The sequence below is a fragment of the Anomaloglossus baeobatrachus genome, chromosome 2 (genome assembly GCF_048569485.1).
Source record: "Anomaloglossus baeobatrachus isolate aAnoBae1 chromosome 2, aAnoBae1.hap1, whole genome shotgun sequence".
Taxonomy (NCBI): Eukaryota; Metazoa; Chordata; class Amphibia; order Anura; family Aromobatidae; genus Anomaloglossus; species Anomaloglossus baeobatrachus.
The window spans coordinates 703,810,750-703,836,121 of NC_134354.1; the positions used below are offsets into that span (position 1 = coordinate 703,810,750).

At 45.7% G+C, this 25,372-nt stretch overlaps 1 long non-coding RNA gene across 2 annotated transcripts in view; it reads left to right on the forward strand.

Annotated features, from left to right (window-relative positions):
- The window catches only part of LOC142290606 (uncharacterized), a 233,371-nt gene that overhangs the window by 179,073 nt on the left and 28,926 nt on the right, over window positions 1–25,372 (forward strand). Inside the window, exon 4 of one of the 2 annotated variants that reach the window (XR_012750352.1) lies at window positions 10,009–10,058. The exons of the other annotated variant lie outside the window; for it this stretch is intronic. This is a non-coding gene — a long non-coding RNA (uncharacterized LOC142290606). The remainder of the gene's footprint in view (window positions 1–10,008; window positions 10,059–25,372) is intronic. 2 annotated transcript variants of the gene reach the window in all.

The window sequence follows — 25,372 nt, forward strand, 5'->3', positions numbered from 1 at the left end:
GAGACCATTGTTGTGCACGTCAGAGTTTTCTATAGGGGTTTTCATAAGTACAGACCATCATGCTTGTGTTACGGAGAACTGCGGATTGATAGTCTATAGCCGTGTCCTACGTGAGAGTCACTTGATAACAACCTCTCTGAACTGTATTTGGATGCCACCACTTTACCACTTCTGCTTTTTCCTGTGTTGGGTAGTTGTAGAGTTTCCTGTTCTTTAATTTGGATTTATCACTCATTTGACAGAATATTTACAGACTAGGCTTACCCCTGGTTTTTATAATGACACTACTGGTCATTCCCACAGCGATTAGCAACATCTGGAAAAATAAAGCAGCCGGGCTCAAAAAAAAAAGAAGAAACCTTTTAAATGGATTCATTTTGTCTTTAAAAGAGCCTGTAAGAAGCTGCTTTGTTCAGGCCTGCAATGCTGCCGAGTTTGTAGTTCAGCTATGTTCAAATGTACAGTAATCATCCATTAGGATGGAACCAGCAGCGGTGCGGTTGACAAAGTTGTCTGCACAACCTTTTTGACATGTTTGTAAAAACTGATTTCCATTGTATCCGTTCTTTAAGCATTGAAGTCTATGGAAAACTGATCCATTAATTAGCCATGCATCTGCATTTAGTTTATATGTTCTCCCCGTGTTTGTGTGGATTTCCTTCCACACTCCAAAGACACACCGATTGGGAATGTAGATTGTGAGCCCAGTGGGAACATAATCTCTGTAAAGTGCTGTGGAATATGTTGGCCCTATACAAGCTAAGTGTCACACCGGCGTCCCTGTGGGGACACCCACTTACTCATTTCCCCGACCGGGTCGTGTCCTCTTCTGGCCATCCAGGTGTGCTGCGGCTTTCTTCTCCTACCAGGAGTGTGCTTAGCGCATTACCTGACCCTCCTCTGGTCTGGAGCGCTATTTAAACTTAAAGTGTGTATTTAAGGCACCCTCCATACCGGAGTCCGTCTCTTGTCCTGAGGGTCAGCTGTCACAGTCCCGGTCACTGCCGTGGGAGTGGTACCTTGTGTCCGCCTCGAGGTAAGTCCTTAGTTAAGCCCCTCCCACTAAAGGGTAAGCCGTAGTCAAGTGGATCTACTAATCTCGCTCGCTGGTCCTACACCGGCCGTGAGCATTGCACAAAGCTATAGTAATAAAATATCTCTAGTCACAAAGGTTTATTTTCAGACATTTATTTACAGGACAGGGGTGTTCTAAGAAAGCAAAATGGTCATTGGGCACTTTCACATGTTCGCAGTAATTTCAGATCAATACCAATCTAAATTGGTGTTTGCCAGAAAACTGTAAATGGCCACTTGATCTAAAGAGTAGAGATGAACACACCTTTGGAGGTTTGGTTCACTGGCCGCAAACAAACCGAATCTCCACTGGTCTGAACTTGGCCCGAGGAGGTTTGGAACTGCTGTGAACCGTTAAAACACTGCAAGAGGCTCACACTGGGCTGAGCACTGAGTGTACCTGAGCACCGAGCGTACCCAAGCACAGCATTGCTTTAAGTTGGTGTTCAGTTCGAAAACCGAACCTCCGGTTCGCTCATCTCTACAAGAGTGACTTCAGCCTGATCTGACCTCTGTAAAAATGTGTGTAAATGGCATCTGACAGAGGACTCCATCCATAGCAGTGTATATGAGGGATACTTTTAATCTGTCTTAGGCCTTGGTTCCATGGCTGTGTATGATCGCTGTGTGTGATTAGGCCATGGCTGTGTGTGATCACTCTGCGTGATTAGGCCATGGCTGTGTGCGATCACTCTGCGTGATTAGGCCATGGCTGTGTGCGATCACTCCGCGTGATTAGGCCATGGCTGTGTGCGATCACTGTGTGTGATTGTGTGTGATTAGGCCATGGCTGTGTGTGATTAAACCATGGCTGTGTGTGATCACTGTGTGTGATTAGGCCATGGCTGTGTGTGATCACTGTGTGTGATTAGGCCATGGCTGTGTGTGATCACTGTGTGTGATTAGGCCATGGCTGTGTACGATCACTGTGTGTTTTTAGGCCATGGCTGTGTACGATCACTGTGTGTTTTTAGGCCATGGCTGTGTGTGATCACTGTGTGGATTAGGTCATGGCTGTGTGCGATCACTGTGTGTGATTAGGTCATGGCTGTGTGCGATCACTGTGTGTGATTAGGCCATGGCTGTATACGATCACTGTGTGTGATTAGGCCATGGCTGTGAGTGATCACTGTGTGTGATTAGGTCATGGCTGTGTGCGATCACTGTGTGTGATTAGGCCATGGCTGTATACGATCACTGTGTGTGATTAGGTAATGGCTGTGTGCGATCACTGTGTGTGATTAGGCCATGGTGTGTGATCACTGTGTGTGATTAGGCCATGGCTGTGTGCGATCACTCTGCGTGATTAGGCCATGGCTGTGTGCGATCACTGTGTGTGATTACTGTGTGTGATTAGGCCATGGCTGTGTGCGATCACTCTGCGTGATTAGGCCATGGCTGTGTGCGATCACTGTGTGTGATTGGGCAATGGCTGTGTGCGATCAGTGTGTGTGATTAGGCCATGGTGTGTGATCACTGTGTGTGATTAGGCCATGGCTGTGTGCGATCACTGTGTGTGATTAGGCCATGGTGTGTGATCACTGTGTGTGATTAGGCCATGGCTGTGTGCGATCACTGTGTGTGATTAGGCCATGGTGTGTGATCACTGTGTGTGATTAGGCCATGGCTGTGTGCGATCACTGTGTGTGATTGTGCAATGGCTGTGTGCGATCACACTGTGTGTGATTAGGCCATGGCTGTGTGCGATCACTCTGCGTGATTAGGCCATGGCTGTGTGCGATCACTCTGCGTGATTAGGCCATGGCTGTGTGCGATCACTGTGTGTAATTAGGCCATGGCTGTGTGCGATCACTCTGCGTGATTAGGCCATGGCTGTGTGCGATCACTGTGTGTGATTAGGCCATGGCTGTGTGCGATCACTGTGTGTGATTAAACCATGGCTGTGTGTGATCACTGTGTGTGATTAGGCCATGGCTGTGTGTGATCACTGTGTGTGATTAGGCCATGGCTGTGTGCGATCACTGTGTGTGATTAGGCCATGGCTGTGTACGATCACTGTGTGTTTTTAGGCCATGGCTGTGTGCGATCACTGTGTGTGATTAGGCCATGGCTGTGTACGAGCACTGTGTGTGATTAGGCCGTAGCTGTGTGCGATCACGGTGTGTGATTGGGTAATGGCTGTGTGCGATCACACTGTGTGTGAGTAGGCCATGGCTGTGTGCGATCACTCTTCGTGATTAGGCCATGGCTGTGTGCGATCACTCTGCGTGATTAGGCCATGGCTGTGTGCGATCACTCTGCGTGATTAGGCCATGGCTGTGTGCGATCACTCTGCGTGATTAGGCCATGGCTGTGTGCGATCACTGTGTGTAATTAGGCCATGGCTGTGTGCGATCACTCTGCGTGATTAGGCCATGGCTGTGTGCGATCACTGTGTGTGATTACTGTGTGTGATTAGGCCATGGCTGTGTGTGATCACTCTGCGTGATTAGGCCATGGCTGTGTGCGATCACTCTGCGTGATTAGGCCATGGCTGTGTGCGATCACTCTGCGTGATTAGGCCATGGCTGTGTGCGATCACTCCGCGTGATTAGGCCATGGCTGTGTGCGATCACTGTGTGTGATTATTGTGTGTGATTAGGCCATGGCTGTGTGTGATTAGGCCATGGCTGTGTGCGATCACTCTGCGTGATTAGGCCATGGCTGTGTGCGATCACTCTGCGTGATTAGGCCATGGCTGTGTGCGATCACTGTGTGTGATTGGGCAATGGCTGTGTGCGATCAGTGTGTGTGATTAGGCCATGGTGTGTGATCACTGTGTGTGATTAGGCCATGGCTGTGTGCGATCACTGTGTGTGATTAGGCCATGGTGTGTGATCACTGTGTGTGATTAGGCCATGGCTGTGTGCGATCACTGTGTGTGATTGTGCAATGGCTGTGTGCGATCACACTGTGTGTGATTAGGCCATGGCTGTGTGCGATCACTCTGCGTGATTAGGCCATGGCTGTGTGCGATCACTCTGCGTGATTAGGCCATGGCTGTGTGCGATCACTGTGTGTAATTAGGCCATGGCTGTGTGCGATCACTCTGCGTGATTAGGCCATGGCTGTGTGCGATCACTCTGCGTGATTAGGCCATGGCTGTGTGCGATCACTGTGTGTAATTAGGCCATGGCTGTGTGCGATCACTCTGCGTGATTAGGCCATGGCTGTGTGCGATCACTCTGCGTGATTAGGCCATGGCTGTGTGCGATCACTGTGTGTGATTAGGCCATGGCTGTGTGTGATTACTGTGTGTGATTAGGCCATGGCTGTGTGCGATCACTGTGTGTGATTAGGCCATGGCTGTGTGCGATCACTGTGTGTGATTAGGCCATGGCTGTGTGTGATTACTGTGTGTGATTAGGCCATGGCTGTGTGCGATCACTGTGTGTGATTAGGCCATGGCTGTGTGCGATCACTGTGTGTGATTAAACCATGGCTGTGTGTGATCACTGTGTGTGATTAGGCCATGGCTGTGTGTGATCACTGTGTGTGATTAGGCCATGGCTGTGTACGATCACTGTGTGTTTTTAGGCCATGGCTGTGTGTGATCACTGTGTGTGATTAGGCCATGGCTGTGTACGATCACTGTGTGTTTTTAGGCCATGGCTGTGTGCGATCACTGTGTGTGATTAGGCCATGGCTGTGTACGAGCACTGTGTGTGATTAGGCCGTAGCTGTGTGCGATCACTGTGTGTGATTGGGTAATGGCTGTGTGCGATCACACTGTGTGTGATTAGGCCATGGCTGTGTGCGATCACTCTGCGTGATTAGGCCATGGCTGTGTGCGATCACTCTGCGTGATTAGGCCATGGCTGTGTGCGATCACTCTGCGTGATTAGGCCATGGCTGTGTGCGATCACTGTGTGTGATTATTGTGTGTGATTAGGCCATGGCTGTGTGTGATCACTGTGTGTGATTAGGCCATGGCTGTGTGTGATCACTGTGTGTGATTAGGTCATGGCTGTGTGCGATCACTGTGTGTGATTAGGCCATGGCTGTATACGATCACTGTGTGTGATTAGGTCATGGCTGTGTGCGATCACTGTGTGTGATTAGGTCATGGCTGTGTGCGATCACTGTGTGTGATTAGGCCATGGCTGTATACGATCACTGTGTGTGATTAGGCCATGGCTGTGTGTGATCACTGTGTGTGATTAGGTCATGGCTGTGTGCGATCACTGTGTGTGATTAGGCCATGGCTGTATACGATCACTGTGTGTGATTAGGTAATGGCTGTGTGCGATCACTGTGTGTGATTAGGCCATGGTGTGTGATCACTGTGTGTGATTAGGCCATGGCTGTGTGCGATCACTCTGCGTGATTAGGCCATGGCTGTGTGCGATCACTCTGCGTGATTAGGCCATGGCTGTGTGCGATCACTCTGCGTGATTAGGCCATGGCTGTGTGCGATCACTCTGCGTGATTAGGCCATGGCTGTGTGCGATCACTCTGCGTGATTAGGCCATGGCTGTGTGCGATCACTCTGCGTGATTAGGCCATGGCTGTGTGCGATTAGGCCATGGTGTGTGATCACTGTGTGTGATTAGGCCATGGCTGTGTGTGATTACTGTGTGCGATCACTGTGTGTGATTAGGCCATGGCTGTGTGCGATCACTGTGTGTGATTAAACCATGGCTGTGTGTGATCACTGTGTGTGATTAGGCCATGGCTGTGTGTGATCACTGTGTGTGATTAGGCCATGGCTGTGTGCGATCACTGTGTGTGATTAGGTCATGGCTGTGTGCGATCACTGTGTGTGATTAGGCCATGGCTGTATACGATCACTGTGTGTGATTAGGTAATGGCTGTGTGTGATCACTGTGTGTGATTAGGCCATGGTGTGTGATCACTGTGTGTGATTAGGCCATGGTGTGTGATCACTGTGTGTGATTAGGCCATGGTGTGTGATCACTGTGTGTGATTAGGCCATGGCTGTGTGCGATCACTGTGTGTGATTAGGTCATGGCTGTGTGCGATCACTGTGTGTGATTAGGCCATGGCTGTATACGATCACTGTGTGTGATTAGGTAATGGCTGTGTGTGATCACTGTGTGTGATTAGGCCATGGTGTGTGATCACTGTGTGTGATTAGGCCATGGTGTGTGATCACTGTGTGTGATTAGGCCATGGTGTGTGATCACTGTGTGTGATTAGGCCATGGTGTGTGATCACTGTGTGTGATTAGGCCATGGTGTGTGATCACTGTGTGTGATTAGGCCATGGCTGTGTGCGATCACTGTGTGTGATTAGGCCATGGCTGTGTGCGATCACTGTGTGTGATTAGGTAATGGCTGTGTGCGATCACTGTGTGTGATTAGGTAATGGCTGTGTGCGATCACTGTGTGTGATTAGGTAATGGCTGTGTGCGATTAGGTAATGGCTGTGTGCGATTAGGTAATGGCTGTGTGCGATCACTGTGCCATACAATCAATCCTAAGGCATAGCAAGGGCATCTAAAATGTTCTTTCTGTTATAATGCAATTGCATTAGGTGCAATGCAATGTCCAGTAGTAAACCACTATGTGATGTTACTGCTAGTGCTATTTTATAGATTATTTTTTTTGTGGGTGCAAAAGACTCACTCTAATCTCCTTTTCTCCAGGGTGCTTTTACATGCAAAATACAGACCTATAAAAGAGTGCTTTCTAACAATTTTATGAGGGTTTCTGAAAATGTCATGTTCTCCTTTTTAACTCCTTCACGACCAAGTAGTATAGCCATAAAGTGCCATAGGAGGACTACTAAAATCAATTAAAACAAGTAAAAAAAAATACTTTTAAAAACATTTAAAAAAAATAAAAAGTGCAAGTGCACCCTACATTTGCCCGATTGAAAATAAAAATAAAAAAAACATTGTTGTATTCAGAAATCCCCGATCTGTCAAAATATAAAATCATTTAATCTGATAGGTACACGGTGTAGTGAGAAAAAAAATTCCAAACACTGAAATTACGGTTTTTTTTGGTCGCCGCAACATTGCATTAGAATGCAATAACAGGTGATCAAAACAGCATATCTACACAAAAATATTATAATTAAAAACTCCAGCCCAAGACGCAAAAAATAAGCTCCAGATCCGAAAAAATTAGAACACTACGGGTCTCACAAAATGGTAACAAATGTGCAAATTTGTCTGAATTTTTTTTTTCACCACTTACATAAAAGTAAAACTATACATGTTTGGTATCTACAATACAAACTCATACTGACCTGGGGAATCATAATGCCTGGCTCTTTTATTCAAAATGAAGAACACTGTACATGTAAAAAGAAAAAGAATGTGCAATTGCCCTTTTTTTTTTTTTTTGGGCAAATTCACCACGCTTGGAACTTTTTCCCTTTTTGCAGTACAGTATGTGGCAGAATGAATGGTGTTGTTCAAAAGTACAACTCGTGCTGCAAAAATCAAGCCCTCATATAGCTATATTGACGGAAAAATAAAAAAAGATTATGGCTCTTGGAAGAAGGGGAGGAAAGAATAAAAAAAAATATCGCCTGGGGGTGAAGGGGTTTTTAAATGTGTCAATTCATTTGTGGCCTCTGCCATTCTTTGCTTGCCAACTGACTCTCATATGACCAGGGCTCCCGGGCTTTGAAGAATAGGGGGGGCCTAAAAGGTCCCTTTGCCCCATATGGAAAGACTATTCTTATTAAAGACCTGTGATCGTTGGGGCCCCTGAGTGAGATTTTGCATTGGGGCCCACAAGCTTCAAGCTACGCCAGTGCTTCCAGTCTATTACTACAGAAGTAACATGCCATCTATCTGGATAGAAAAAGGAAGACTCAAGGAGTACAATAAAACTGTGCATATGAATAGTGGACGTTGTCATTAGAGGACCATCATACAGTGGATGTAACGTCTATACACCCCAGTTTAAAGGTGAAAACAATTCCGAAAGGTTTTTTTATTGTACGTTTACATGCCAAAGAATTTTAATGTCATCCATAATCTGTACAATTCAATTGAAAAAAGAACAAAAAAAAGTGGTTCATAAATATTTGTACCCTTAAAAATTCTTTGTTGAATCACCCTTTGCCTTTCCGACCACGTTCATTCGCTTTGAGTAGGAGCCTATAAGCATGGCACGTCTAGAATTTTCAATCTTTGCGCCCACTCTATCCTGCAGTTGCGTTCCAAATCTACCAGATTTTGAGGACATCTGTGTACAGCGCCTTCTTCAGGTCACCCATAGATTTTTAATTGGCTTCATGTCTGGGCCATTCTGAAACTTTGCTCATCATCTGTTCAACCCATACTTTTGTTGAGTTGGAGATATGTTTAGGGTTGTCATGCTATGCTGAAAAGCAAAAAATAATCTTCAGCTTCTTAGCAGAGGCCTAAAGGTTTTGTTGCAAACTTGACTGATATTTGGAATTCTTCACAATTCCCTACGTCTTTACTAAAGCCGAAATTCAGCCTCAAATCATAATGTTGCCTCTACTTTTGATGTAAGCTCTAGCAGGAATTTTGGCGTTTTCGGAGCAAGGATTAAATATAAGCCCTACCCCAAAAATAAGCCCAAGTCAAGGTCCAATAATGAAGTGTCCATGCAGCTAAAAAGTTAAAGAATACTGCAGGACACTTCATTATAGAAAGCAGACACCCCCAAAAGAGAGAAGACAAAAGACCCTGCAATGATACTCACCAAACGCTGAACGGGAGGACCTGCAGCGAAATGCACACCTTCATACATCAGACCACACACACACTCACCACATCCAGCGGTACCTATTGCTTCTGGCCGATAGAGAATCCTGGGACACACCGCCGAGTCCTCCATGTGTTCCACTGTACTGCGTACCACTTTCCACTGCCGGCTGGAAGCAATCGGTATCGTCTGATGTGGTGAGTGTGTGCGATCTGATGTATGTGAGTGTGTCGGCCAGAAGCAGGAGAGGACTGCGTGGAGCATACCTGCTGGGAGCGCCCTCTGAAGATCGCAGGAGGATCTGGGAGCCACGCAGATGTCCAGGCTCTGGTAAGTATGAGTCTCCTGGAAGGAGGGGGGGGTCTGCTTTTTGGTGGGCGGTAAACTTTCCACGACCGTCTTTCCCCAGAAATAAGACCTACCTGAAAATAAGCTCTAGCGCTTTTTTGGGGCAAAAAAAGTATAACAGTGTCTTATTTTTGGAAAAACACGGTACCTCTTGAAATTATGGCCAAAAAGTTCAACTTTGGTCTTATCAGACCATAAGGCCTAAGACACAGTGCATGAAAATCGGACTGAGTGGAATGCGATAAAACATCGCATTCCACTCGGACCAATATTAGCCTCTGTGCCAGCACACATGAGCGATTTATTTTCTCGGCCTCAATCAGACCAAGAAAACAATCGCAGCATGCTGTGATTGTAATGCGAGACTTTCTCTCGCACCCATTCAAGTGTATGGGGCGAGAGAAACATCACACTGCACTCGCGATACACCGGTGTAATGCGAGTGCAGGGCGAGAATGGCAATAGCTGGCTACGGAGGAGAGAGGGAGATAAATCCCTCCCTCCCATCCTCCATGCCGGCCTGCCCCTCCTCAGCGCCAGCCCGCCCCCCGCAGCTGAGATCCGATCGCATGATCGGACCTCAGTCGCAGTGACACTCGCATGATACTCTGCTCCTGTCCTGCTGTGCTGCCAGCGTGAGCCAAGTGTCATGCGAGGATCGCATTAGTCCCCGTGTGGCCCCGGCCTAACACAGTGCACTGAGCTATGGACCTGTATTGCTTCTAATCACTTTAATTTATTAATTTTCTATTAATTAAAAAAAAATGGTCCCAATTTATTATTAGACTTCACCTTTTTTTTTTTTTTTTTTTTTTTTTTTTTTAGGCAGAATTTTTTGATATTGCAGTTGTGTGCACAATATTAACGGAACGTGTAACTTTTCTCTATATAGATGCAAGGTTACACAAAACAGCATTTTTTATTTTTGCAGAAAGTTCATGAGTGTGCCATATTGAAGAATTTGGCGTGAAGCAAAAGTCAGTAAGTACAACAAGAAAATAAATATGACATTACCTTAAATGATTAATTTGGCCCATTGACTGTCTTTTTTAAAGAAAGGCAACATATTAGGGATCTATAACAACATATTAGATGTGAGAGTCACATCACTTGCATTATGCCAGCTTTGACTTAAGAAGTTGAAGATTAGTCCACAATTACATTTGCGATCACATATATTCAACAGTACTGATTTTTGGGGAATATCTTTTTATTCAGTTTCCTATGACCTACATCATGGGAGGGCTGATCCTACTGACAATTTCCATTTACATAAACCATTATTTTTTCTTCTTGTGATCTGGTCTCCCAGTGAATCAAACCCACAACCTGTATGATTGCAGGCAGCAGCTATAGTTATGAGCCACAGCCTGCACTGACAAAATTGGGAGGATTCTGTGTACTTGAACCTGCATTGCAAGCACTGAAATCAGTATATCTCTATGTACCTGTATTTTACAGGGAAACTAAGTCAAGATTTGTTTCTTCCCATGCGAATCACTCCTCTTTATCTTGGTTCCTGTCCTAATTTCTGAGTTCCTATTCTTCAAACTATCCAGCAGATGGCGATGTTCAGTTACACAGAATTCATCTGTGCATTTTCTGATGTGGGAATCATCTACACCTTTACACACAGCACTTGCCTATTATAATCTATGGTGCTATTCACATTTCTCAAAATCTTGATCTCAAAAGTATATGACTATAAAGGCATGTGCCTATATTGAATGCAAAATCTGCATCAGCGCAAGAAAAAATGTAAATCATATAAAAAAAATTGCACTCAAGACCTTAGATGAAATTTAAAATTATTTTTTATTGATCTAATTGTTAGAAATAGGTAGACATGATAACAACAATGGAAATGAAGAAGAGCACAACACATCGGGACAGGTAGACGTAATGGCAGATGAGTATATAGATACTTAAATGATGGAAAATTAAAACAAATATAAAAGCAACACCTATAAATAGTTAACCACTAAGGTAATGGATATTGCTGTAAGTACATTAGATCATAAAATAAAGTTTAATTAACTCCCAATAATGAGGTAAACATAGTATAAATAGAGATACTCTATAATTTTTAGGGGTTAATAAAAAATAACCAAATAGGATTATTTTTATATATATATATATATATATATATATATATATATATATATATATATATATATATATATATATATATAAATATTTATTTTAAAACTTTTTTCACTGTATTTGTTAGTTTTCTTAGGGGACTTGAACCTGCAATTATCCAATGGCTTGTGTTATGTACAGCAAAACCGCAGCAAAAATCTCCGACTCTTATAAACGCCAGGCATGGCTTGGCCTTCAGAGGTGTACCATCATGACACACAGGGATCTTCAACAGACCCCTCGGTGGCCAACCCATTGTCATCCCACAATTGTGCCATGTAGCACTGATGAGCGGTTAGGACGGAGCACCCCCTTGCCGACACACTATAAATGCTGCTGTCACAGATTGACTGCAGTGTTTAACAGTTTAGATGAGCAGACCCTTGGAAATTCGGGTTCGCCTAAACTTTAGTTAATAGTTTGGTTCTGGAGCCGAACTTGACCCCGGAACCAATATAAGTCATTGGGAACTGAACTTTGGTACTGTAAAATGGGTGTAAAAAAGGCGAGGAGGCTGCAAAAGGAACCAAAATGGGAGTAATGGCAGGTTGTCCTGCAAACATGCGGCTAGGGGATAACAAAAAAAAAGTATGCGCGGTCCCCCCCTTTATTTTTGATAAACAGCACAGGTAAAGCAAACAGATGTGGGCTGCAATCCTCAGCTGTTTGTTTTACTTTGGCTGGTTATCAAAAATAGAAGAGATCCTACACCTTTTTGTTTTAATTATTTTTTTTTTTTTTTTTTTTAATGGTATGGGGTCTCCCTAATTTTGACAACCAGCCAAGGTAAAGCAGACAGCTGGGGACTGATATTATCAGGCTGGGAAGGTCCATGATTATTTGCCCCTTCCCAGTCTAAAAATAACAGCCCACAGCCACTCCTAAAGTGGTGCATCTATTAGATGCATCAATTCTGGCACTTTGCTCGTCTTTTCCCGATTGCCCTGATGCAGTGGCAATCTGGGTAATACTTGTGGGACTGATGTTAGCTGTGAATTGACACCTAGGATCAAGCCCAGGGGTTAAAAATGGATAGGTGTCTATCAGACACCCCCATTACTGATTCGGCAAGAGTCCCTCACATTCCCTCGTTCACAAATGTATTAATTCAAAAGAAACCCTCAAAGTTCTAATGTAACCCAATGGAGTAATGCCCAGCAACATTCATTGATTCTTCTCAGAACGAGGCTCCATAGGTCACTACCAGTCAGCAGTATGTACGGAATTTCTCACACCCTTAAGAAATTCCGGGTCTGCTGCTGACAGTGACCTATGGAGCCTTGTTCTGAGACCATTCTCAGAACGAAGCTCCATAGTAATCGATGGACATTGTGGGACATTACTCTATTGGATAATGTTGGAACTTAGAGGATTTATTTTAAATTAATACATGTGTGAACCAGGGAATGTGGGGGAGTCTTTAAACAAATACCAGGGCAATCGGGAAGAACCGGATGAAGTGCCAGAATTGGTGCATCCAATGGATGCACCACTTCTGGGGCAGCTGCGGGCTGCTGTTTTGAGGCTGGGAAGGGCCAAATGCATCACCCCAGCCTGATACCAGCCCCTAGTTGTTAGTTTTACTTTGGCTGGTTATCAAAAATAGTGGGGACCCTACACCTTTTTATATTTTATTTAAATTAAAAAAAATAAACCTGTGTGGGGTCCCCTGTATTTTTGATAAACCACCAAGGTAAAGCAGACAGCTGGGGGCTGGTATTATCAGGCTGGGGAGGTCCATGAATATATGGTCCTTCACAGCCTAAAAACAGCAGTCCACAGCTGTCTGCTTTACCTGTGCTTTACATCATTATTTTTTATTCCACATTTGTTTGCAGGGCAATTGTCCTGCTCTTACCCCCATTTTGCTTCCTTTTGCAGTCCTATAGTAGACCAGGGAATTTGAAATGCTGTCATTCAGGACCAGGGCTCATTGGTGGCTAAAGGTGGTACTTCCTCTTTCTCTCCAAGGTTTGGGAGATGGAGAGTTGAACGCTTTCATGGGACGGTGTGGAGATGCTCGTTGACACTGCTGGTGGGGGCGCTGTAACATCCTCTCTTTGAGGGGAGGCAGATGACCCTGTTGATCATGAGCAATGGAAGAGGCCGAGAACGCAGCGGAAAAGGGAGCCTCAGATCTTTCCTGGTTTTTCAGATGTCTACTCAACTACAGCTCATGCTTTGACTTCAGATGCATCCTCATGCAGGTGGTGGTGTTCAGATTCAGAACATGTATGCCTCACTTCAGGCTCTGACAGTACAGTGTGCAAACCACCATCTCTCATCGCCAACCCATTGCCTGAAGAAATGCCACACAAAGGAGCTCCTTTGAGCTGGTTTTGGTGTGCTCAGTTCGTAGGCTTGGTGAGCTGTAGTAACAGATGTACTGGCTAGGGGCAAGCCGCTGTGCTTTTGCACTTTGTTCCCTCTTTTACTGTGCTGCTGGGGCAGCATGACCATCTCCTCCAAATTGCATATGTCAAACAGATGGCCCTCGCTCCATGTGAGGTCTAGGACCTCATCATCCCCTGCAAAATCTTGCGCCTGCGCAGAGACCACCGTGTTTCAAGCATGCGCATTTATGTATTAGGCTCTGCCAGCAGTAGGGCAGAGCAAAGTGCGCCTGCGTGAGCTGGCGATGACTGTGCAGGTACGAGATTTCACCCGGCTATGTGAATGATGGAAAAGGCTTCATCCATGTCAATCATAACAAGAGGATGGGGATCAGTGCAGAGAGGAGAAACAGACGCCGCAGCAAGGACGCCCATTAGACTAAGATATATATAGAGAGGGAGATTTTCAAAAGGTATTTTGGGGAGTCAGGGATAATCTGCACCTTTATGGAATGCAGCACAGGCGCTGCTGAAGGTGGTAGTTTTGGTTTCAACATGAAAAATATGGTGACAGGTTCCCTTTAAGCTTGCTTTAGAGTAGCCATATAATCTGATATCTAATGTCCTTTTTGAAGGGAGAAAATAAAAATTGTATCTAAAATCAGAAAAGTTACATAACTCTGGGTGCAGTGGACAAGTCAAACTCTGGGTCAGAGTTCTGTATAGTAAGTTTGTTCACGACTAATCTAAGGCTATGTGTGCACTATGACGTTTTTGCACTTCTCAAAAAGGCTGCGTTTTTGGCCGCAAAAAACAAACCCGCGGCAAAAATGCAGCGGAAACCGCATGTGGTTTTTACCGCATTTTGGTGCATGTTTGGCTGCGTTTTGCATCTCTACGTTTTGCGGTGTTTTGCCAATGCATTGCATGGGTGAAAAATGCAGTAAAACGCAGGAAAGAAATGACATTACCATTATTTTTTTTTTAGCTCAAAAACGCAGCTAAAAAAAAGTTGTGTGCGGACACCAAAAATGAAAAGTCATAGACTTTGCTGGGGAAGCAAAGTCATGCAGTTTGGAGCCCAAAAACGCACCCAAAAAATGCTGCAAAAAACACTCAGTGCACTGCCTCTTAGGTGTGTGCGCCCTAAATCTTTACAGGGGAGTGCGCTGTTCATTCTTTGGCTTTTTAGACTTCTGGGTTTTGCAGCCGTGCGATTCCAGAAACTTGAACTTCTTTGTCTTATAATCGCTTGAACAAAGTTGTCGTATAGGTGTGTGTGTGTGACGGATTGGGATCGATTGATTTACTTCTGAGTGACTGGTGGTTTACGGAAGAGTAAGCAAGTCATCCATCATACACCACAATGTAAGAATAAGTTCATATGAGCCGATAAAAAGTCTTCCAAGATTCATCCAAAGAATTCTGTTTTTTTTTTTCTCATTTGTCATGTTTGCAATCTGTATGGCATATTTGTTTTTATTATATATCTGTTAAAGGGAACCAGGCAAGTAAAATACCATTAACCTGCAGACATGGGGTTACTGTGCCGGTCAGGCTGAGTTCACATGTCCGGTAATCCTCCATTAGAACAGATCCAGCAGTAGTCCACTGACAAAAACCTTGTGTAGACACATCTTTTATATCTGTTCTTAAATAATTGATTTCAGCGGAATGTGTTTTGTTTTTTTTTAACCCCATTACGACAGCCTTACGGAGATAAACGGCGGCAGAATCAGGTCCTTATTCTGATCTGCCGTCTATAAACGGCGGTCAGAAAAAGGTAAATAGCGCCCCCCAGCGTCAGAGAATCTCCGGGGTTTCAGCTACCGGGGGTAGCTGAGACCCTGGAGATCATGATTCGGGCCGGTTTTTCCGGTCCCCGCTCACGTGATCACCGGTATACACCGTATACCGATGATCATGTTATAGTAAATGACAGCGCCGGTAAACAATGATTTATCTCCCATCTGGCATGATCAAACATGTCAGCTGGGAGATAAATCTCCTCCCCCGGTCCCCCGGGGTCGCCGAAGTGCCCCCCCCGAACCCCTCCCGAAAATCCAAGATGGCGGCGCGCACAGCAGCGCACCGCCCACATTTACCCATTTCCTTTGACTTCTGTCGCATGTGCCATCACACATGCGACAGAAAACTCCTCCCCAGGCCCTGCCAGGTCACTCCCTATTCCCACCCCGGTGTTCCCCGGTGTCCCCCGTACCTGTCGGAGCGCTGATCCCCCGCGGCCCCCTCCTCCTTCACAGCAGATGCCGGTCACATGTGCAGAGCGCGGCTGTCAGCTCCGCTTCCTGTGTCTGACTCAGAGACGCTGGCTGCTGCTCCTGCTGCTGCACGGAATCTGCAGCTGTGACCCGGGGAGAGTGGGTGCAGATTCTTTGCACCCACTCTCCTCAAATGGAAGGTCTGCACTCCTAGAAAATGGGGGACACGTTCCCTGAACGTGCCCCCCATATTCTAGGCGATCGTGGGACTTCCAAAATGGCTTACAGGAGATTTTTTTTTTCTTTTCAATAAATTGGTCAAAGAGGGATGGTTGGGGAGTGTTTTTTCAAATAAATTTTTTTTTGTTGTCAATTTTTTTTTTTTTTGTATTACTGTCAATTAGTTATGTCTGGTATCAAATAGACGCCGTGACATCACTAATTGCTGGGATTGATGCCAGGTGACATTACAGCTGGTATCAACCCCGTATATTACCCCGTTTGCCACCGCACCAGGGCACGGGATGAGTTGGGGCGAAGCGCCAGGATTGGCGCATCTAATGGATGCGCCACTTCTGGGGCGGCTGCGGCCTGCTATTTTTAGGCTGGGAAAAGTCCAATAACCATGGCTCTTCCCACCCTGAGAATACCAGACCCCAGCTGTCAGCTTCACCTTGGCTGGTGATCTAATTTGGGGGGACCCCACGTTTGTTTGTTTTTTAATGATTATAAAAAATTAAAAAAAAAAAACAGCTTGGGGAGCCCTCAAAATTGATCACTAGCCAAGGTGAAGCTGTCAGCTGTGGTTTGCAGGCTACAGCTGTCAGCTTTACCCTAGCTGGCTCTCAAAAATAGGGGGGACCCCACGTCATTTATTTTAATTTTTTTTTTTGGGCTAAATACAAGGCTAGGCACCCTTTAGTGCCACATGAAAGTCACTGAAGGGCGCCAGCTTAGAATATGCAGGGGGTGGGACGTTATATATGTTTGACATCTATCCATTCATCCACTGTAGCATTTTAGGCTGTGTGCCCACAATCAGGGTTTGCAGCATTTTGGGCGCAGAGTGTTTTCCCTGTGTCCATAATGCTGCGTTGTGCAGTAGAGGCACAGTGGAAGGATTTTTAGAAATCCCATGCCCACTGTGCTTCTTTTCTCTGCAGCATAAACCGACCTGTGGCGCAGCTTCCCGAGCCTCAGCATGTCAATTTATGCTGCGGAGACGAGTGTTCTCTGCAGGTAGCATAGAGCTCCACAGCAGCCTGAACCCAAATCGTGGGCATGGGCAGCTGCATTCTCCCGTGGACAACACTCACATCTCTGCAGGAAGGCTGACGTGGTGTGCTAGATGCCGTGTCGCTGGATCATGGCCACATAGCCTAACAGTGAGAATATTGTTGCTACAGCAACATTTTTGTGAAGTACCTGTGGAATCAAAATGCTTACTATACTCCTGAATAAAATCCTTGAGGGGTCCAGTTTCCAAAATGGGGTCACTTGTGGGGGGTTTCTGATGTATAGGTACCCAAGGGGCCCTGCTAATGTGACATGGTGTGCACAATTTATTTCAACTTTTCCAAAATTCAAATGGTGCTCCTTCCATTCCAAGCCCTCCCATTTATCCAAACAGAGATTTTTTGCCACATGTGGGGTATCCCTGCTGTCACAAGAAATTGGATAACAACCTGTGGGATCCATGTTTTGTTGTTGCCTCTTGAAAAAGTGAGAAATTTGATGCTAAATCAACATTTTTGTGAAAAAAATGAAAATTTTCAATATGGCAACCTAAGCTTATCAAATTCTGTGAAGTGCTCGTTGATTCAAAATGCTCACTGTATACCTAGATAAAAGCCTTGAGGTGTCTTGTTTCCAGAATGGGGTCACTTGTGGGGGAGCTCCACTGTTTAGGCACCTTAGGGGCTTTCCAAATGCGACATAGCGTCCGCTAATGATTCCAGCCAATTGTACAGTCATATGGCGCTCCTTCCCTTGCGAGTCCTGCTGTGCACCCAAACAGTTGATTTCCACCACACATAAGGTATCAGCATACTCAGAAGAAATTGCACAATAAATTTTATGCTGAATTTTTTCCTTTTACTCTTGATAAAAAAAAAAGCTGTCTGGTTGAAGTAACAATTTTGTGGTAAAAATGTATTTTTTTTATTTTGACAGCTCAACATTATAAACTTCTGTGAAGCACCTGGGGGTTCATGGTACTCACCAAACATCTAGATAAATTCCTTGAGGGGTCTATTTTCCAAAATGTGGCCACATGTTGGGGAGCTTCACTGTATAGACACCTCAGGGGCTCTCCAAATGCAACATGGCGTCCGCTATTGATTCCAGCCAATTTTGCAGTCAAATGGCACTCCTTCCCTTCCGAGCCCCGCCGTGTGCCCAAACAGTTGATTTCCACCACATGTAAGGTATCGCCAAACTCAGGAGAAATTGCACAATAAATTTCATGGTGATTTTTTTCCTGTTACCCTTGTGAAAAAAAAGCTACCTGGTTGAAGTAACAATTTTGTGGTAACATTTTATTTTTTTATTTTCATGGCTCAACGTTATAAACTTCTGTGAAGCACCTGGGGGTTCAGGGTACTCACCAAACATCTAGATAAATTCCTTGAGGGGCCTATTTTCCAAAATGGAGTCACTTTTGGGGGGTTTCTGCTGTTTACGTACCTTAGGGGTCCTCCAAATGCGACATGGTGCCCGCAATCTTTTTCAGCCAAATTTCCTTTCCAAAATTCAAATATTGCTCCTTCCGTTCCAAGCCCTCCCATTTCTCCAAACAAAGGTTTCAGACCACATGTGAGGTATCACCGCGCTCATAAAAAAGTGGGCAACAAATATTGGGGTCTAATTTTTGGAATTACCTCTTGAAAAAGTGAAAAAATTGATGCTAAAGCAACATTTTTGAGAAAAAAAATGAAAATTTTCAATATGACAATGTAACGTTATCAAAATCTGTGAAGTACCTGTGGGTCCAAAATGCTCACTATACCCCTAGATAGAAGCCTTAAGGGGTCTAGTTTCCAAAATCGTATCACTTGTGAGGGGTTTCTGCTGTTTAGGTACCTTAGCGGACATCTAAATGCAACATGGTGCCCACAATCTATTTCAACCAAATTTGCTTTCCAAAATTCAAATAGTGCTCCTTCTGTTCTGAGCCCTCCCATTTGTCCAAACAAAGGTTTCTGACCACATGTGGGGTATTGGTGCATTCATAAGAAAGTGGGTAACAAGTTTTGGGGTCCATTTTGTTGTGTTATTTCTTCTAAAAGTGAATACATTTGGGGTAGAGCAACATTTTAGGTAACATTTTATTTTTTGCTTTTTTTCATTCCACATTGCTTTAGTTCCTGTGTAGCACCTGAAGGGTTAAACTTCTTGGATGTGGTTTTGAGTACTTTGGGGGGTGCAGTTTTTAGAATGGTGTCACTTTAGGGTATTTTTTGTCACCTAGGCCTCTCAAAGTCACTTCAAATGTGATGTGGTCCCTACAAAAATGGTTTTGTGAATTTTGTTGAAAAAATAGGAAATTGCTGATGAACTTTGAACCCTTCTAACTTCCTAACCCCAAAAAATGTTGTTTCAGAAATTGCGCTGATGTAAAGTAGACATGTGGGAAATGTTATTTATTAACTATTTTGTGTGATATAACTCTCTGGTTTATGGGCATAAAAATTAAAAGTTTGAAAATTGCAAAATTTTAAAAATTTTCATCAAATTTCCGATTTTTTTTACAAATAAAAGCAAAAAATATCATTCTAAATTTATAACTGTCATGAAGTACAATATGTCACGAAAAAACAATGTCAGAATCACCGGGATCCGTTGAAGCGTTCCAGAGTTATAACCTCATGAAGTGACACTGGTCAGAATTGCAAAAAATGGCCTGGGCATTAAGTACAAAACTGGCTTTGTCCTTAAGGGGTTAACATTAAAGTCTATGGAAAATGACTCCGTTAATTACCCATCCGTTTTTCTTTGATTTGAAAAGGATCTAGTTTTTGCTCCCTGGATCTGTTTCTAATGGAAGATAATAGATGGCTACTAGAGTTGATCGAACCCTCCAAAATCCGGGACCGGCGGCGGATCACTGCCGGATTGAAAAAAAATCCCGATCCGTTTCGGATTCCAGTGCCCACATAAGTCTATGGGGACCAGAATCCGTAGATTAAAAACGTTTGTGGAGGGGATAGGGGGGTAGGAGCGCGTACGGTACCTCACCCAAGGCTGTGTCATGGCGGCAAACTCCTTCTGGGTCAAGCTTTTCCCTTCTGGAGCCGACAATTCAATAGTCATTGTTTTGTCCGCCCACCGGCGCGTGTAATTGGTTGCAGTTAGTCGCGTCCCCACCCTGAGTGGCAGTGTGTCAGCTGACTGCAACCAATCATAGGCGGCAGGATGGCCAGTGGGCTGAGAAAGCAGTGCAAGTGTCAGAAGAGTGTGCAGCTGTGCCGGTGATGCGCTGTCAGACTCATACAAGTCTGGCATGACAGCATCCAGCACAGCCTGCCGCTCTCTGAACATGAGCGTGCATGTACCTAGAAACACATGCACGCTCCTGTCAGAAGTGTGTGCGGCTGTGCTACGATGTCAGACTCGCGGGAGTCCCTCACAAGTATGACTCTAGCCTAAAAGAAACTGCATGCGGCTTTTTTTTTCCATTATTTAAATAAATAATTTTCAAAAAAATACGACACGTGGTTCCCCTAAGTTTGATACCCAGCCAAGATAAAGCCGGCTGGGGGCTGGTAGTCTCATCTATTAAATGTGACAATCCCGGTGCAATACCGGCTCTTCCCGTTGCCCTGGTACAGTGGCAATCTGGGTAATGAGGGGTTAATAACAGCGCACAGCTGCTACTAAGCCCTAGATTAGTGATGGCACAGGCGTCTATGAGACTTCCCCATTATTAACCTGTACATGAAAGTAAATAAGAACGGAGAAAAATCCCTTATTTGGAATAAAATACAAACACACACCCTCCTTCACCACTTTATTAACCCCCAACATCCTGCAGATCCAGCGTAATCCACACGAGGTCCCACGCGGCATCCAGCTCTGCTACATCTGAAGATCACAGTGAGCGGCCATAGAGCACGACCACTCGCTGAGAGCTCCAGAGAATGAATGAGCTGTATCTCCTAGCAGAAAATCGCAGTTTTTCTGGCGAAGAGATGCAGATTTGGTGCTGAAATTTTTACACCATATTCCTGCATCCAATTTACACCTCCTGACAAAAAAAAACGCGTTTTTTTTTCCCCCTTTTTTTTTTTGCCGCTGACTTTTGCCAGTATTTTGACACCCAGCAGAGACAAGCAGGATGCAGCCCCAACCCTGTGCTTATCTTGGCTGTGTAGCAAAAGAAAAGAACTGCACGCGGCTTTTCTTTTGTTAAATAATTTAAAAAAAAAACAAACTTAAATTCGGGTTCCCCCTAATTTTGATACCCAGCCATGATAAAGCCATCTGGGGGCTGGTATTTTCAGCCTGCAGCTGCCTGGTATTGTCGCATCTATTAGATGTGACAATCCCGGTGCTCTACCGGCTCTTCCCGTTGGGCTGGAGCAGTCCCAATCAGGGTAATAAGGGGTTAATAGCAGCGCACAGCTGCCACTAAGCCCTAGGTTAGTAATGGCACAGGCGTCTATGAGATACCTGCATCACACTAACCTGTAAATATAAGTAAATAAACACAGACAGTTAAAAATCCTTTATTTGGAAGAAAGTGTACAAAACACTTCACCTCTTTATTAACCCCCAACACCCTGCAGGTCCAGCGTAATCCACACGAGGTCCCACGGATATTCAGCTCTGCCACATAACACAGGCAGCGGCCATAGAGCATGACCGCTGGCTGTGCAGACAATGACAGCCGCGATGACTGCACGGCAGGCAGATACTGTCACAGGCTGGGGGCGTGTCAGCCTGCAACCAATCAGACGATAGGACAGTCGATGGGCGGGGAAAACATGGAAAGCTGTGTGCATACGATGCACAGTACAGGAAGTGAATGCACGACCCGGAAGCAGTGTGCTGCCATGACACAGAGTCTCGGTAAGTATGAAACGCTGTTTTATTTTTCAATTATTTTCCCCAGTGCCAGATCCGGCACCCGGAAATCTTTGAAACAGCGCGGATCCGGACTTTTACCGTCTGGATCCGCTCAGCCCTAATGGCTTAATGGCTACAAATCAGTTTTTCATAGACTTCAGTGTGAAAAAAAAAGAAAAAGGATTCAGCAGAAGTAATTTTTTTTCATAAACTGACATAAGATGTGTCTGCGGAACTTTTTTGCCAATGAATTGTTGCTGGATCCGTTCTAACGGAGGATTACTGTACGTGTGAACCCTGTGGGTGTGCTAACATGCTAATGAATACACAGCGTCACAGGATGATGTCACTCACCTCTCCGCTGCCATTGCCACCCGACGCTGGATATTGGCTCAGTGCGCATGATCCTGTTGTTTCGGTCATGCGCACTACTTCAGTTTGAAGCCGGGACGCGTACACCCGGCTTGATAGTGCACATGACCCAAACTCCGGGATCATGCGCACTGAGCCAAAATCCAGCGTCGGGCGGCCATGGCAGCGGAGAGGCGAGTGAGATCATCCTCTGATGCTGCGCATTCATTAGCATGATCACACGCCCACAGGGGTGTACTAACATGCTAATGGGGCTGACTAGCCAGGAAAGCAACGCCCAGGGGACTAGTCCCTACGCTCATTAGCATATCATAAAGGATCTTTAGAAATACTTTTTCTAAAGATCTCTTTATCTATGCTAGTGTATACAGGGACAGTTAGGCAGGAATTAGCAATATGCACCCAGAACTGATCATGGTTCTGGGTGCATATTGGACCTGATGGGTTAACTTTAAGGGATTGTCCATACTCTTAACATTCTTTATTAATAAGAAATAAAATCGAATTCTGTAATAATAACTCCTCCCCCCCCCTCTGCCCCCCCCTCCATCCCCCTCTGCCCCCCCCTCCATCCCCCTCTGCCCCCCCCTCCATCCCCCTCTGCCCCCCCCTCCATCCCCCTCTGCCCCCCCTCTCTCCCCCCCTCTGTCCTCGGCCGGCAGTGCACGCACTTTTTCATGCTGATTTTTGACCACATCAGAGCGGCACCGGCCGGGACCCGCCTGTAAAAGCAAAAGGGCAACATGGTGTTAATAAGATCCAAATGGGAAATTATGTTTACCACCGAATACGGGTAAATACCTGCAGGTACATGATGGTGCCCGGGGCTGACCGGCGGCAGCGCAGCTCCGTGTCAGGGCAGAGGCCGGTCCGGGTCCCGCTGCTCCGCGCCCGCCTGCACAGCCTGACACTAGAGCTGCGCGCTAGTCCGGACTGTGCTGGGCGGGAGTGGGCGTGTCCCGGGCGGGGTGTGCCTTGGAGTAGGCGTGTCCTGTGAGGGGTGTGCCGTGGAGTAGGCGTGTCCCGGTGTTGAAGTGGGCGTGTTCCGGGCGGGGCTTCTCTGACAGCCGGCGCACTTCCCGGCATGCCCCGGGGCTGGCGGGGCAGGCTCTAACGAATTTGAATGAGGAGCTCTGCGCTTTCGGCGCCATTTTCGAGTCCTGAGTGGACCGGAGCTGTCCGGGGAATGGCTGCCTGGCAGGACGGGACATGTACTGCAGTGTGGAGCGATGTGTCAGCCCGAGCTCCGGCTGTCAGTGAGGGGAGCACGGTGTGAGGACGGCGCTGCCCCCGCTCCCCGGGGCTGTCAGTGTGAGGGAGGTAAGGCGGACGCGGCAGGACGGACCGACAGTATAGGACGTGTCAGCAGCGGGGCCGGGGAGCTCGCACAGAGCCCGGGGGTCGCGGAGCGCCGCCTCCTCCCCGGTGCGCGGTGACAGCTCCGGGGGCAGCGCTCACTTCTCCGCCTCTTGTGATCGCACCTGTCAGGACGGCAGGAAAAATCCGCAAAAAATCAGAAAAAATCCCCTGAAGTCTCCGGAGGGTCCGCGGGCGGAGAGCGGCTCCGGGGGGCCCGGGGAGAAAGCGATCAGTTTGAGCGGGACCGCGAGGGGGGCGGGCGGGGGAGCCTGTCATCACCCCCCACCCCGACAGTGGTGCACCCCGGAGTATAGGACGGGGCCGGGGAGCGCGGATGGTAGCGCCCAGCTGGGGGGGTGCGCGGAGAGGGACCCCAGCGGCTCGAGGCGTGACGGGATGAGAGTGTGGCATACAGTGAGTGTGGCATACAGTGAGTGTGGCATACAGTGAGTGTGGCATACAGTGAGTGTGGCATACAGTGAGTGTGGCATACAGTGAGTGTGGCATACAGTGAGTGTGGCATACAGTGTATATATTGCATCTGTTACAGCTGAGTGCCGCTTCTGTACATGGAGCCGTGCCCCGTTCCCGCCTGTCGCCTCTGCCGTCCGGTGTTCCCTCCGCTGTCAGCCGGTGCCGCCTCGCACGTCCCGGGCTCTGACACTTTTTCGAGTGTCACCCATCTGGAAACTTTTTTTTTCTTTTTTTTATATCCCGCTGAATACTCCATCTAGTGCGCAGTGATGGGGGCACAGGGGCCCGGACACGTGACCTCAGCCCCCTGTACACCTGCAGCGAGCGAGCAGATATAGTGAGGATAGATTCTATGTGTAATATATATATGTGTGTGTGTGGACCTTGTTCTCTTGTGCATGTATCTGCTGTGCTCATGCCCTGTGTGTAGCAGACTGTGGGACTTGTAGACTGGTTGAACACTTCACACCATATCTTTGGTTGATGTTTCAGTGCTGTGTAAAATAGTGACCCGAGATATTTCTTTCCCATTGTATTCTACAATAATACAATGTTATAGTGATCATTTGTCACTTACTTACAGATCACTTTTTTTTAAAGGATGCAAAATATATATATTTTTTAGAACATTGGAGTGTTTGGAAGATGGGTGTAAGCTCACTGGCATCTCCTTGTTCGTTTTCTACCAGAAAACAAGTCACGTGATCCGCTGACTCCTCTCTAGATCTTATTAAATATAACAGATTTAATTTGTTACAGAAGCATTGCTTTGCTATGTTACGTATGCGTTACAATCAGTTCTATAACTTATGTTTTCAGTATAAAATGACATGGCTGTTGAAAGTTCCAAAATCATGGCCTGTCATATGTGAAATGATTTAATGAGCTTTATGTATTACTACTGTAGGTGCCTCAAAGATCCATTTGCTAAGTAATATACCAGCCAATAATCAGGGCAATATATAATACATACAGGAGGTGCTTGCTGTAGTAGTGTGTAGTTACATACTGTATGTGTGTGGTTACATATAATGTATATACAGACTGGTGGTACATGGTGTAGCAGTGTGTGGGTACATACAGTATGTATATACACAGGAGGTGCATGATGTAGCACAGTATGTGGTGTTACATATGTGTATATAGGTAGTGCATGCTTTAGTACATTGTGTGTGATTATATATATATATATATATATATATATATATATATATATATATATATATATATATATATATATATATATTTTTTTTTTATTTTTTTTTGTTTGTATACATGTGTGGTTGGTGCACACTGTAATAGTGGTTTGTTCACAATGGCTTTTGTG